We start from the raw sequence: 13,874 nt of genomic DNA on the forward strand, positions 1-13,874 counted from the left end.
GGGGGCGCATTCCCTGCACTGGGTAAGGCTGCAGAGGGGGGAAGGGCCCCAGAGCTAGAACAGGATGTGCTTCACAGCGCCTTCTACAGACCATGGGAAAATGGACCCAGCAAGACACACTCGCACACTCTTAGTTGGTGAGCTGACAGCAACATGGTGAAGGATCAAGTGAGTCAAGAGCAGTGATTTTATTTCTTTTAAAGAATTCACCCTGCGTTTTAGAAGTTCTCTCTTTTTACTTTTTCAAAACTGTTGACCCTTAGACAATCCACATTTGTTCTTGAGGAATCATCTTGGCACATCCTTGGTACACAGATATCCCCTTCTCTGGAATTCTTCCACCTTAAGCTTTGAATGTGTCACCATATCTTCCCAAGGTCAGATGGTAAAGGGAAAAGTTTAAAACCTGAGAGGATCAGGTTTGGGGGAATTGATGATTACATCCCTTCTTCATGGCCCCAACCTTTTCAACTCTTTGAGAGTTAAAAATCCTTGAGGGATGTTAGATTTTAGTGGGGTAGTAATTTTCATAAGTATGTAGATGGGTGTCATGATTTGCAAAGCCTTGTTGGTAAACATAAAGCCCATGTTGAGTTCTTCATTGTCAGACTCAACAGAGTTGATTGTAAAATTTTCTTTCTTTCCAACTTTGGACTTGCGGTTGCTGTTCATTATCTCAGTAGCCAACCGCCTTTGCAAAAGTGTTGACACCAGTCTTCTGTGAGCACCCACTTTCTTAGGGTGTGTTGATTTCTATAGATTTTACTCCTCTTGTTATTTCCATAGGTGTGAGATGCACAATGCGAAACCTAGGCCCCAGCTTTTGCACCATGATGCACAGGGTTGTACTTTTTGTACTGAACTGATAGGTGGCCTAGTGGTTATGCCCTGTACTACCATTTTGCGGATCTGGACTCCGTTCCTGCCTTGCTCTTTGGACCACATTGTCAATTCACACCGGTGGGTATATTCATTTTGGAGGGTGGGAACTGCAGCAACAGGGAAGCCAGAGACTTCTTCCTCCTTGGTCACCACCAAAGCCAACACTTCCAAAATTTCAGCCTAGCCACATTCCTCAAGGAACCGGTTAGAGCTGGTTGCAGATGTGGGTTCTGAACAGAGAAATGACTTGTGGCTTGTTTAAGAGAAAATTTTGAAGTTGCTAATATTGTTTTAATCATTTGCATTCTGCACTCTTGTGTATAAAGTCTGTTAAGTATTCAATTACTGCTATTTTGATGACCCAATCTCAAGAGTTGCTAAGCATTTAGAAACCTTGAAGATTCTCTGATCAGAACAGGCCTTTCCATGAACAGGTACTTGCTACCAAAGATGGACAGTGGTTGTTGATACTTAAGGGTACTTTTAAGACTTTGTTGCAGGTATGTTATAAAGATACACCAAGATAAATTTATGGGAAAATGAACCGGTGTATTCTTTGATACATAGTTAACCAGTTGGTGCATAGGGGAGAATTTGCATTGGACATTTGCTACCAAGTAACATTTTGGTGAGTGAAAAGGAGGCAGCTTGGTTCAGGTATTCCACTAGAGACTTAACTAATTGCTTTTACAATTTGTTTAGTAATCAGAAGAATCAGATATATAATCTAAAAGGTATTATTTGTAATCTTTGAATACTTTTTAGTATTTGTTAAGTAGATATAATTTTGACTTGAATTTGTGTTTGATATAGAATTATACGGCTTTTTAAATGAGTAATATGAATACCATTTCTTCTTTGAGGGTGTGTTGGAGGTGAAGTTTGTGAAGGTGCTTTTGTTTGATTTAGCAAATTATACGTAAGATATAATGTTAACCGATGTCCTTAGTGGTAATAGCCATTTTCCCCCTATGGGAAAACTTACTGTGAGCTCTTAAAAAGCATATATTCTGCAATTTCAAATGTTTCCTGATTTTGGCATTCCCTCCCCCCTACCCCCACCCCCCAAAAAAAGTGAAAAAATTGGACTTGAAGGCTGGAATTTAGGTAAACTGTAAGGGTTCATTAAAAAGCCTCAATTAACTAGAGGGTGGGGAATGGGTATTCTATTTAATTGAACTTTAAGTAGAAGTTCCTTCTTTGTCTTGGCCCTTGTTGAAAATTTCCTAACACTGCCTTACTAAAGGCTGCTATACTTCGAACTAGCTAAATCTTTGCTTTTTTGGCTCTTATAGTCTCTGTGTAGGAAATAGAGGAGATTGGGCTGTGAATCTCTAAAGACCCTTGTTCCTGTTTATTCTGAAAGTCATTGATTTTAAACATATCCATTGTGAATTTGTTTTGCTTAAATTTCTCTTTTTTTCCTTAAACCAGAGTGCAGGAAAAGTTCTAATACTATTTATATTAAAAATAAAACGTCACCATGTTGAACAGACTAAGTGTCAAGTAAGTTCTTGATTATTGTTATTTTGATGACCCAGTCTCAAGAGTTGCTAAGCTTCTAAAAACCTTGAACATTCTCTGATCAGAACAAACCTTTCTGTGAACATGTACTTGCTCCCAAATAATCAGTAGGCTTTTATCAAGTAAAAATGAATTTTGATTTTTATTATTAACATACATGCCTACATTTATTATTTATATTTGATTGCTGAAAGCATAATTATATTAGGTACATTATATATTAAAGTAACTACTTGTAAATTTTGGAAAATGTTAAAAATAATTTTTAGAATTGTGAAATGTTAAATATTTAGCAATCTGGTGGTTAATATATTTAAGGTGATGTACACATTTTGTGACTTCACATTTAATTGTGAAAATTACAGTTTAACAAGGAAGATAGAGCTATTCTGTTACAAAGGAGCAAGTAGGGATCCCTACTTAGGGAAAAAATAAAAGAAAAACTTCAGAATTTAAGTAGTATTTTTTCTTTTGAGAACCATGCATAAATAACAAATTGCGTAAGTTGTAGTAGACCTTGATTTTATTAATGGCTGGGTGGGTGTATACATAAAATACAGTTCACTTTTTTAGTGTTGAAATGACATTAAATACAAATAAAAGGTGCAAATATTGGAGATAATGTTTGGAAACAGTACATTTGTGCAGGGAAAAAAATCAGAATTAAATGTCGGGGTTTTTTAAAGTCTGTTTAAATCTTAGATAAACTTTTTAAAAATGATGTGAAACTACGAAAGTTTTTTTGAAATTCTTACTAGAACCTAATTTGTAGTTTACATCAAGGTGCCCAGTACTGTTGTGTAATGAGCTACTTGTTCAACCTAGACTTCCAAAGGACTTTCACTTTTAAAGAATATCATAAAGTCTGTTATGTCTTCCAGAAGGTAAAATATTTTCCACAAGAGTGTAACTTTCATCTACTTGCCTAAGAGGCATGAACATTAAGAAAAATGTTGCTCACCTATGTAAATAATTTTAGCTAGATTCACAGAGCTTGATGTGTTATTAGCATCACATGAACTTACAAAAGTTTTTCCTCCCCTAGTTTTGTGAGAACTTGTGGTATTAGGTCTGGGGCAAATGCCATGTTTTGCTGATGTGCATATACATTTTATGTTGTTAGTTTGGAAACTTGGCGTTTGAAACTGGTAGGAACCAAAGCCCCACACTAATTAACTGAACTGGTATCTTGAATGTAGAGGCTGTTTCTTGTTTACACGTTGGCACTTTCCACCTTGATCGTTGAGACACTCTATAAGAACAGCCACCCATGTTTTGCCCAGCATGAGTGGCCACAGTTCCATGTGACTGCATTTTTGGTGGTGTTGTTTCTTTGCCTGATCTTGTCCATTAGAAAGTGAGGAGAAGGATGATGGTGCTCCCTCAGTCTCTATTACTGTCTTAGTACCCCTTATACCTTTGTTTTGGTCATGACCTACCTTTGATATCTGCCAGTTTAGAGGTCGGCTTAAATGAGAATCCACATTCTGCCTCACTGGAAAGAGAAGGCTCTCTACAGATTAACAGGCCTCTCAGATTGGGATATATATCTATCAACTTGATTATATGGGTGTATGCGTGTATATATAGGAAGTCACAGATAAAATGTGAGCCAACTATGTAAAGTGAGTTTTGATTTAGGGGTGCACATTTTTGTTCTAATACGTGTAAAATGCAAAATTTTTTTCACTGTTTCCGTGCTTGGTTCTCTCATCTCCATGTATGTGTTCCTGTCCTTTGCCTTTAGGACTTCCTTGAGATGCACTCACAGTCCTCTTTGGTTTTACTGATCCCTAGCTTAGTTCCAAAACAGCAGCGAGAGAAATCCTGATATCTCAAGAATTTTAGCAGTGTTCCAGAAATAAAGGTTTGGAAATTAAGAGAAGAGTATAAAAGACTTTGAATAGAATTACCAAGGGAAGGCTGCCCTGAACATATGCCGCAGTTTAAGATTGAGTTATCATTCAAAAACATGCACATGATCTGTAAGAGACTCCTGCATTGACCATCTCTTAGAATTAAAAATAAATCCCTCCACTTCCTAATTCCTTCTCCAGTAAGGGTATAGGTTTGTAATTGAGTCACTTAGCTTTGGGTTGTTTGTGTTTGTCACTTCTCATACGACTTGGTTGATGTCTTTAATAAGGATGAACTATAAGTGTAAAGGCCCCCTTGCTGGCCTTTATGGTATTATAAAATAATATTAATAATACTGGTGTCATTTTCTAAGCACTTCATAAACCATTCTCAATTCTCTCAGGACTGATTTCACAAGTAGGGAAATCAAGGCACTACCGCGTGCATTGATGAAGTGAGCCATGGAATATGTCTGGGCTGGTTCCCAGGTCTGTGTTTGGAACACAGGCTTTTATAGTGCCCCTGTGAGCTGTTTGGCTAATGAAGGCCCAAACGAGTGCTTCATAACTTCTTAGTGATGTTTTGTGCTTGGATGTCAGCTAACAGCCAAGGATCCCAAGTGGGCTCCGCAGTTAAAGCAGCTAGCTTCACTAGCTTCTTTACCGGTGAATTGTGCTGGTGGTAGTTAGTTGAAGTAGCAACTGTATAAGGTTTGAAGTTGCCTGTGTAAGGATCTAAAAAGAAAGTTTGTTTATGTCCATTGCTTTTCCCAGTGTTTTGGTTTAGAGCAGTCTTGTTCCTTCTCTCCTCTGAGCAGTTATTTTTGCTTAGACAGATAATTGCTGGCTTTTGCCCTCTGCCTTTTCTTTTTCTGAACCCTCTATGCCCCATTTAAGAGCTTGTGGAAACCTGTGCTTCTCTTGAAAATCTGTAAGGCTTTCCTTTTCTGGTGGGAGCTGGCAACAATTGAGGACCTATATGAGTGGTCTCTTGAAACCTGATATATCTGAAGAAACTTCTATCTAGTGGAAATGTGGTGGAATTTATTAACTGTACGTTTAAGTCAACAATTAGAATTCTTGCTCTCGTGAAAGAGATGAACTGAGACTGGGTGTGTCCTAATGCAGGGAGTGCTTAGAATCCTGGTTTGAGATCAGAAAAATATAAATAAAACTTCTGCGGAAAGTGTAAGGATTGAGCCATCAAGTGGCAAAACCTGCTCTAAGAATAATGCTTTTGCTTAAGCCTTGACTCTAGGAGATAGCTTAGAAAAACGTGAGAAGGTGATTCAAATAAATTACATATTTTGTTGTTCAAGAATGGTGAGAGAAATATATTTCCCATTACTGTGGGAAAATTATTTTGAGTAGTTTTGAGACAGCATGGAAAACTTTTTAAGGGATTGAAAATAACCTACTTTTTGTCTTAGGCCATTTTAGATGAAGACCAGTAGCATGCTTCTGGAATGATTATAAATGGACATATCTGGATGTTCTCTTAGGCCTGCTCGTTAATTGATTTCCCTTTTTCACACTTCCCTTAAGCCAGGTTGTTCACCTGTATTGACAGCAAGCAGCGCTAAGCCTATGGAGTTCTTACGTAGGCAGCATGGTGTTGGAATCACTCCCACAGTATGTCTTGCTGGAATGCCTATTTAAAATGGAGTAAATTGGGAAATGCGTCCCATCTCAGTCTCCCTGAAGCTAGATTGGGATGTTAGAGATGTTCTCAATCCTTTTTGTCTTTTTTTAGGTAGTGAGGCATCTTTCCCCCTTTCAAATAAAATTTTATGTGAACTCTAGTATATAAAACTGATTAAAGGGTCAGCTTTCACGTTGTCCCTCAAATGTCAACTTCCCCTCCATCTGTATATATCTCTTACAGTCTCTCAGCACACTCTGAGAAGTACACCCTGAAAACCATTGGTTCCATTAGTGTTCCAGAAGTTCTGGTGGTCACAGCTAGGGTTCTTGTCTGAAACCTAAATACTCAAAAGCAACAGGATAAGCAGCAACCATAATAACAGTTCCTAGTTGTAAGCACTAGTTTTTCAGTCTGAAAGCCTTAGGAGTAACCCAAATTTTATATTATATAAATATATATATATTTAATAAGCAAACTCTAGGTCACACCTTTGTATTTCTAAGTCACCTAGGTTTATTTTGGGTACTTGCGAATGTTCTGTTGCATAACCATTGTAAGTGCCACAGAGCTTGTAAAGTTAATATGCTAACTCTAACATGAATGGCTCACACAAATATATAAAAAACACTCTTATGTGTAAGTATAAATGCACATTATAATGTGTACAGGAACAGATGTGTGGCAACCACATCTGATTCTCAGGAATAATGATAGTCTGTGCTTTTTAAAAGATTATATCCTGGTATGAACTCGTAATTTTCAGAGTGATTGTTCCAGTATCTGACCTGGTTTAAGGTAATAATAATAATAACTGCTTTAAGTATTAATTGGCATCATCTTATTTAATCCTTCTGATATTTGAACAGTAGAATGGTGTTCTACTGGTTATACCATAGGAAACAGACCTCCAGTAGTAAAGTAAGATTTTTAGAGTCACAAAGCTAGTAAGTGGCAGAGCAAGGATTTAAACACAGATCTGTCCAGCTCTAGAGCTGTATTCTTTCTTACTACATTGTACCATCTTTCTTTTCTAGCAGGGGAAAGCTTTACTGTACTATGTCACCCTACTTATTATAGAAGTTTAAAGTTATGAGGGAAAAAATTTTTACATGTGGCTGAGAGGTAACCTAAATATTTGTTCATGAAACCAGTGTAGTCCTACTGGAAAACACAAATTTTGATGTTGGCTATAGCCTTTATACTTGAACTTTTTCTCCCCATCCTTGTGCTATCATTTCAGTATGTTGTTATCTTATACCTAAAGTTCTGGCTATTTTGCAGATGTTTCAGATTGAGTAGGTAGGTCTGGAATGGGTGTAGCCTCCCTCAGGTGATTCTGACAACGGCTAGGTCTGGTATCCACTCTTCTACTTACTCCAGACCTTTTTTAATGGGACCTGCCAAACACAACCAGATTAATTCTCTCAAAGTGCCATTAAAATTGTATCACTTCTCTACTCCAGTACCTGCAGCATCTCCTCAGTGCCTGCTAGACATGGCAGCAGGCTCTAGCTTCACACTCAAGGCCTCCATTGTATCCCCATCCTGCCTTTCCAACCTTGTCATTCATTACTACTCAGAAGCTTGACATAGCAGCCATTCTGACTCTCTGCAGTAGTTCCTAAAACTCCTTGCTTTTCCACCTCTGGAACTGTGCCAGTGAGACTTTTTTTGCAGTGAGTGCAGATTCTCCACCTAACATAGTGGCCCCAGCTCAACAGCTACTTCCGCCCTCTCCTGACTGCCCCTGCTGAGAATGAACTGTCCCTCTTACAAAGCCTCAGAACATCTAGTTTGTGACACATCTGACATATTGCATCTTTTCCTATATATATTTATGGGGTGTCATCTCTGTAAGACCTTTGTAGGCAGGGACTGTTCATTCATTCTATACTTACTGAGTGCCTGCTATGTGCCAGCCAATGAAGAACGTGTTAGAGAATATAGCAGGGGAAAAAAAACAGTCAGGGTCCTTGTAATGGACATCTTTGCCTTGAATAGTGAGATGGCATCCTTGTCCTCCTGCATATTTTAGGGGTTCTATTTAGCCTGTCAGTTGAGATCAGGAAAATTAATCTGTGCTGAAAAATGATTCATAGTGATTCTAATTTAAAGACATAAATATCTCTTTACCAGTTGTATGAATTATACTTTCAGGTCATATTTTACTAAATCTCTTGAGATCACCTGTGATGAGCATTTAAAATAAATCAAAACTGTTAAGTCACAGTGTCATTGTAATTTTGGTGATTGATAATGTGGTGAACCAGGCTTTTTATTTCCCATTAGATTCTTGGTTTGATATTAATGAGCCACGCCAATATGAAAGAAAATAAAACTTGCTTAAAGGGCTAAAATTAAATTTTTCATCTTTCTGTTACCTTTGAAAAGGCTTCCTGTTTTATTTTTCCTGGGACTTCTCCCCTTTTACAGTTCTATCCTGTAACTCTTTGAAAGAAACTTAAGGTGATTTGAAAATTTAATACATGGAAATTCTGTGAAAATCATTTCTGTACTGCTGCTTCATGCTCTAGAATCATTTCAATTTTGCAAAATTAAAAAATAATTGAACTTCTCATTAAAGTAACTCTAGCTGGATTAAACTATTAGTTAAGGCAGAGTGAATTTGGGCCTTTGACGTTGACAAAAGTGATATATTCCTCTGTTCCTGGCCTCTTGGAGTGGAGCAGATTTGCCAGGAAAGTGAATGCTCTACTAAGATTTTTTTTTTTAAGTGCTTAACAGTTTGGGGGCTGTTGATATATTACCGTAGAGTCACTCGTTTAAAATTGTCCAAAATGGTCTGGAAATTTGTAAAGGCCTTCAAAGTTGTTCTGTTACATCCAGGACTTGCTCTAGAGGATCTGTCCTGTTCAAAAGAATCTTAAACAGTCTTAACAGATGCTTAATATTCATAGTTTTGGCAAAGAGACCCATCAGTGATAAATGTCTCTGATTTTGAACCCAGACTGCCCTGCTGATAAAATTACAAGCAGCCTTATCTGGTTCCATATTCACTACTCTTGTCTTACGTTTTCTAGTAGCCACTTTTTTTTTTTAACTTTATTTTTAATTGTGGTAAAATATACATAACATAAAGTTAATTTATCGTGTTAACCAACCACTTTTAAGTATACAGTTCTGTGACATTAAGTATATTCACATTGTTGTGCAGCAATTACCACTATCCATCTCCAGAACTTTTCTTCATCTTGCAAAACAGAAACACTATCCCCGTTAAACAGTAAATCCCCATTCTCCCCTCCCCACCAGCCCTTGGCAACCACCCTTCTACTTTCTGTCTCTATGAATTTCACTACTATTAGTATCTCATATGAGTGTAATCATGTAGTATTTGTCTTTTTGTGACTGGTTTATTTTGCTTAGCATAATATCTTTGAGGTTTATCCATGTTTCCAGTAGCTACTTTTTTAAAAAACAAAATTAATTTTAATTTTTAATCCAATATATCCAAAGTATTGTCATTTCAACATGTAGTCTATTTTTGGAAGGGTATTTATGAGATATTTTGCATTTTTATCATACTAAGTCTTGGAAATCCCAAGTATATTTTATGCTTAAAAGCGTATCTCAAATGGGCAAAGATGATGTATAAATGGCCCAAAAGCGCGTGAAAAGATGCTCAACATCACTAGTCATTAGGGAAATGCAAACTAAAACTACAATGAAAATATATCTCACACCCATTAAGATGGTTACTGTCAAAAAAAAAAAAAAGTGTTGGTGAGGATGTGAAGAAACTGGAACACTGTGCACTGTTGGGAGTGTAAATGGTAGAACCACAGAATTACCATGTGATCCAGCAGCAGCGTCTCGAAGAGATGCTTGTACACCCATGTTCATAGCAGTATTATTCACAATAGCTGAAGGCGGAAAAGTGTCCAACAGGTGAATGGATAAATGTGATATATACATAGCATGGAATATTATTCAGCCGTACAAGGAAGGAAAATCTGACATGCTACAACTGGATAAACCTTGAAGGCGTTGCTAGGTAAAATAAGTAGTCACAAAAGCACAGATATTTTGATTCCACTTACGTGAAGTACGTAGAGTAGTCAGAATCCTAGAGGCAAAACAATGGTGGTTGCCAGGTGCAGATGGGTGGGGAGAAATGGGGAGTTACTGTTTAATGGAGATAAAGTTTCAGTTTTGCAAGGTGAAAAGAGTTGTGGAGGTGGATGGCGGTGATGGTAGCACAATAAAAGTTTAAAGCACCTCAATTCAGTTCAGACTAGCCACATTTTAAGGGCCTAATAGCCATTTGTGGCTAGTATCTGCCGTATTGGAAAGCATAGTTCTTAAAATAAAAATGAATTTATAAAATTTTCAAGCAACATTGGTTTTCTTGCTGCTTGAGTAAATACTGAAATACATCTATTCCTTTTGTTGTTTGTTTAAGAAAATTATGCATGCATAAAATCTGGAAGGATAGTATACCCCAGTATTTACTATTGTCTTTGGGTAAAATTATTTGTGTTCTTCGCCTTATCTACATTTTGTAATCTTATACTAGGCCTAATTGCTTTTTTTTTTTTTTTTAACAGCTTAAGATATCTTTCGTATACCATACAATTCACCCATTTAAAGTGTATAATTCAATGTTTTCTAGCATATTCAGAGTTGTGCACCTATCGCCACAATTAATTTTAGAATATTTTCTTCACAAAGAACCCAGTACCCCTTGGCAATCACCCTCTATTCCCCCCGCCTATCTCCTCCAGCCCTAGGCAACTTTAATCTCCTTTCTGTCTCTGAGATTTGCCTATTCTAGATATTTCATATAAACAGAATCACACAATAAGTGGCCTTTTGTGACTGACTTTTTTCACTTGGCATAATATTTTCAGGGTTCATCATGTTGGAGCATACATCAGTATTTCACTCCTTTTTATGGCTGAATCATATCCCATTGTATCAATACCATGTTTTACTTAACCATTTATCAGTTGATGGAGATTTGGGTTGATTTTCCTTCTCGGATATTATGAAGACTGCTGAGAACATAAGTGTATAAGTTTTTGTGTGGGCATATGTTTTCATTTCTCAATTGCTTTTGTAACAAGAATGAATGGAATTTGGCAGGGGAAAGGAGACTAAGAGGTAGTTAGTTGAGAGGCTACTAGTCTCCTGCCTACCCCTGCCCTTTAGAAAAAGAAAAGATGAAAGCCTCTGCTTTTCCCAAGCAATTTTCAGAAGACCATGCTTTGAGTATTGATAATGGATAACTGGTCCATTATCAATAGGAGAGATGTAGGATATATCTGTTTTTTGAAAAGGTATTGTTTTATTGAAGGATTCTAAAATTGTGGTTTTCGTTTTGCAAGATATTACCATTACAGGGACTTCCCTGGTGGTCCAGTGGTTAAGACTCCCCGCTTCCACTATGGGGGCATGGGTTTGATCCCTGGTCAGGGAACTAAGATCCCACATGCTGCACGGTGTAGCCAAAACATTAAAAAAAAATTTTTTTTAATTAAAAAAAAAAGATATTACCATTACAGTTTGGATAGAAAGATATCTGTCAGATGTGACCATCTAGTGACTGTTGGCATCCACGGTGATGTTAAAAGCGCTTTAGGGCAAGTGGTCTCAGAGCTGAGTTCATGTTTCACTTCTTTGGATGCGATGGGACCATCTGACCTGAGATATGTGTGTGTATTCTTAATCTCCGTATCTCCACTTGAGCTGGTTTGGCTGAATTATTTATGGTTATTTCAACCTTCGGTATTAAAGTTCTGGCGCTTTCAGATGTGTGTATATAACATGCTGTTGTTTACTTTTAATTAATGTCAGAGATCAGAGCTTCATGTGCATGGGTAATGGGAAGAACACCGCATTCTAGGTCTGGGGATGACCTTGAGGCCCAGCTCTGTCACTGACAACGCTCATCACCCCTAAGCCAGTTGCTTCACCTCAGTTGCTAATCTGTAAAAAGAGAAGAGTTTAGATTAGGCAAAACCCCACGTTCTTTTCAGTGATTCAAAGTGCTGCTTTTTCATAACTGATTTTAGTTGGAATATGAATCTCAATCTCTTGGCTTTCCTAAGGCATGTACTTTGTTCTTTTTCATTTTGGAATTAGAATGTTCATGCCCCTTCGACTGAGAAGATACTTAAAGATTGTTGATAGTTATTTCTCTTCTAACCAGACGTGGATTCAGAATAGCATATCTTTTTCTCATCAGCTAAACCAGCTAATGCTGAAAAAGGCGGCACATATGCAAAAAAAAAAAAGGATTGATTGTAGTTATATGTGTAAAGTGGCTGCCACCAACACAAATGCACCTTTTAGGAGCATTAATTTAAAAATAATATCCAGAATTAGAGAAGTGTTGTCCCACTTGACCTGATTATGTCACATCTGGAATAACAGTGTATTCAGGGCACCAAAGAGATTGACCAACTGGAGCCTGTTCATTGGAGATTGGCGTAGGCGATAACAGAAGGAATGGTGAAAAGAACTGAGCATGGTTAACTTGGAGAAGGGGAAGTCTTGAGAGGGAAGGAGGAAGTGTCTTAAAAACTTGCAAGGCTGTTAGGTGGCTTTGTAATTAGACGTCTGTAGCTGAACTGAGAGTTGTGGGCAGGTTACAGAGCGTTGTAAAGAGTAAACTTGTGAACAGAGCCGTCCAGTGTGGGACAAGCTGCCTGGTGGGGTTTGTGCTTCCCTCACACAAAGTAATCAGGCAGAGAGTCTCTTAGAGCAGGGTTGTTTGTGGAAAGGATTCACACATTGTTTATAGAAAGTGGCCAAAAGTATTACTGTGATAAAACATTTTTGTACAGGATGCTGTATTTAGATAAATACACTCATTTTGCCTTGCATAAATATAGTCTACCTACCAAAGAAATAGTTATGAAAACTTAATTATAAGGAATTTAATAATTGATTTGGTTAAACACTTGAAGAAAACCTTTTTTTTCTGAAGTGGAGGCAGTTTTATATTTGACACTTTACTCAGTTAATTGGGTTTCTTTTATTACCAAACTGAAAGAATAGTAAAAAATTAATGCAGTTAGTAGCTAAGAACAGAAGAAAAATTAGTTATATTTCCTGCCTGCTTCTTGTCTTTATTAACAGTGTTCTAATATGATTATCCTAAGCAACATAATTGATGTTCATTATTTAAATTTAGCTTTTGGTGTAAGTGTGTCTTCATTGGCAAAGTAGTTTCTCTTTCTAATCCTTCTGGGCTTTCCAGATACTCCCTTTTTTAGCCTCAACACTGCTGAACATTTTCTGGTGAGATGGAAGAGAGGGAAGACTAAAACTTTGCTTTTTTACCTCTGTCATGCTGCACAGTTTTATTTGCTAATCCAGAAGAGCATTCTGCCCCTGGATAGTCAGACAATTACTTGTTTCGTGGTATTTGGGATTGAGGAAGAGAGGAAAAGGAGGAGACCGAGCTGCCTTTATGTGAAGAGCCTGTGGCATCCAGAAGGTCTTTTGCCAAGCCTTATAGGAAATTGAAAGATAAGCTGCTTCTGTTCAGGACTGTGTTTTAGAAAAAGATTGAGTAGGGTGATTGCTTCCAGACTGAATGTAGGCTCTAGGGTCTCGATGGTGTTCACTCATCGGAGGGTTGTTCTAGAAAGACTTTACAAGGTTCATTTTTTTTCAAATACAAATATTACATAAAGCTTTTTACATCTGGTTTAATTTAAATGTAGGGCTAGTGACATCCTGAAAAGCAAATAAGGTGTCTGTGTTCACCACTTTGGATCCCAGAATAGTCAGGAAAGATAAACACTTGCTGGTTATAAAAAGAAAGTGTTTTACAGTGACCACACTTTTTTTTACTCAGTGAGTGATATTGACAGGTATTAAATATGTTGTTGAGGGGGTGGCAGGAGGAGAAAACAGCAGAAATATGGGAATGATTTTTTTCTTTCTGCCTTAATAGTTTTTAACTTAATGGGTTCAAAATCCACAGAGATAACACA

At 37.4% G+C, this 13,874-nt stretch overlaps 1 protein-coding gene across 2 annotated transcripts in view; it reads left to right on the plus strand.

The window, feature by feature from the left end:
* ADNP (activity dependent neuroprotector homeobox) overlaps positions 1-13,874 on the plus strand; it is a 29,816-nt gene that overhangs the window by 1,303 nt on the left and 14,639 nt on the right. The window contains exon 2 of one of the 2 annotated variants that reach the window (XM_061209778.1): positions 787-960. The exons of the other annotated variant lie outside the window; for it this stretch is intronic. The gene's annotated coding sequence lies outside the window, so the exon portion shown is untranslated. The remainder of the gene's footprint in view (positions 1-786; positions 961-13,874) is intronic. 2 annotated transcript variants of the gene reach the window in all.

The sequence above is a fragment of the Eubalaena glacialis genome, chromosome 13, assembly GCF_028564815.1.
Source record: "Eubalaena glacialis isolate mEubGla1 chromosome 13, mEubGla1.1.hap2.+ XY, whole genome shotgun sequence".
In the NCBI taxonomy this organism is placed as follows: Eukaryota; Metazoa; Chordata; class Mammalia; order Artiodactyla; family Balaenidae; genus Eubalaena; species Eubalaena glacialis.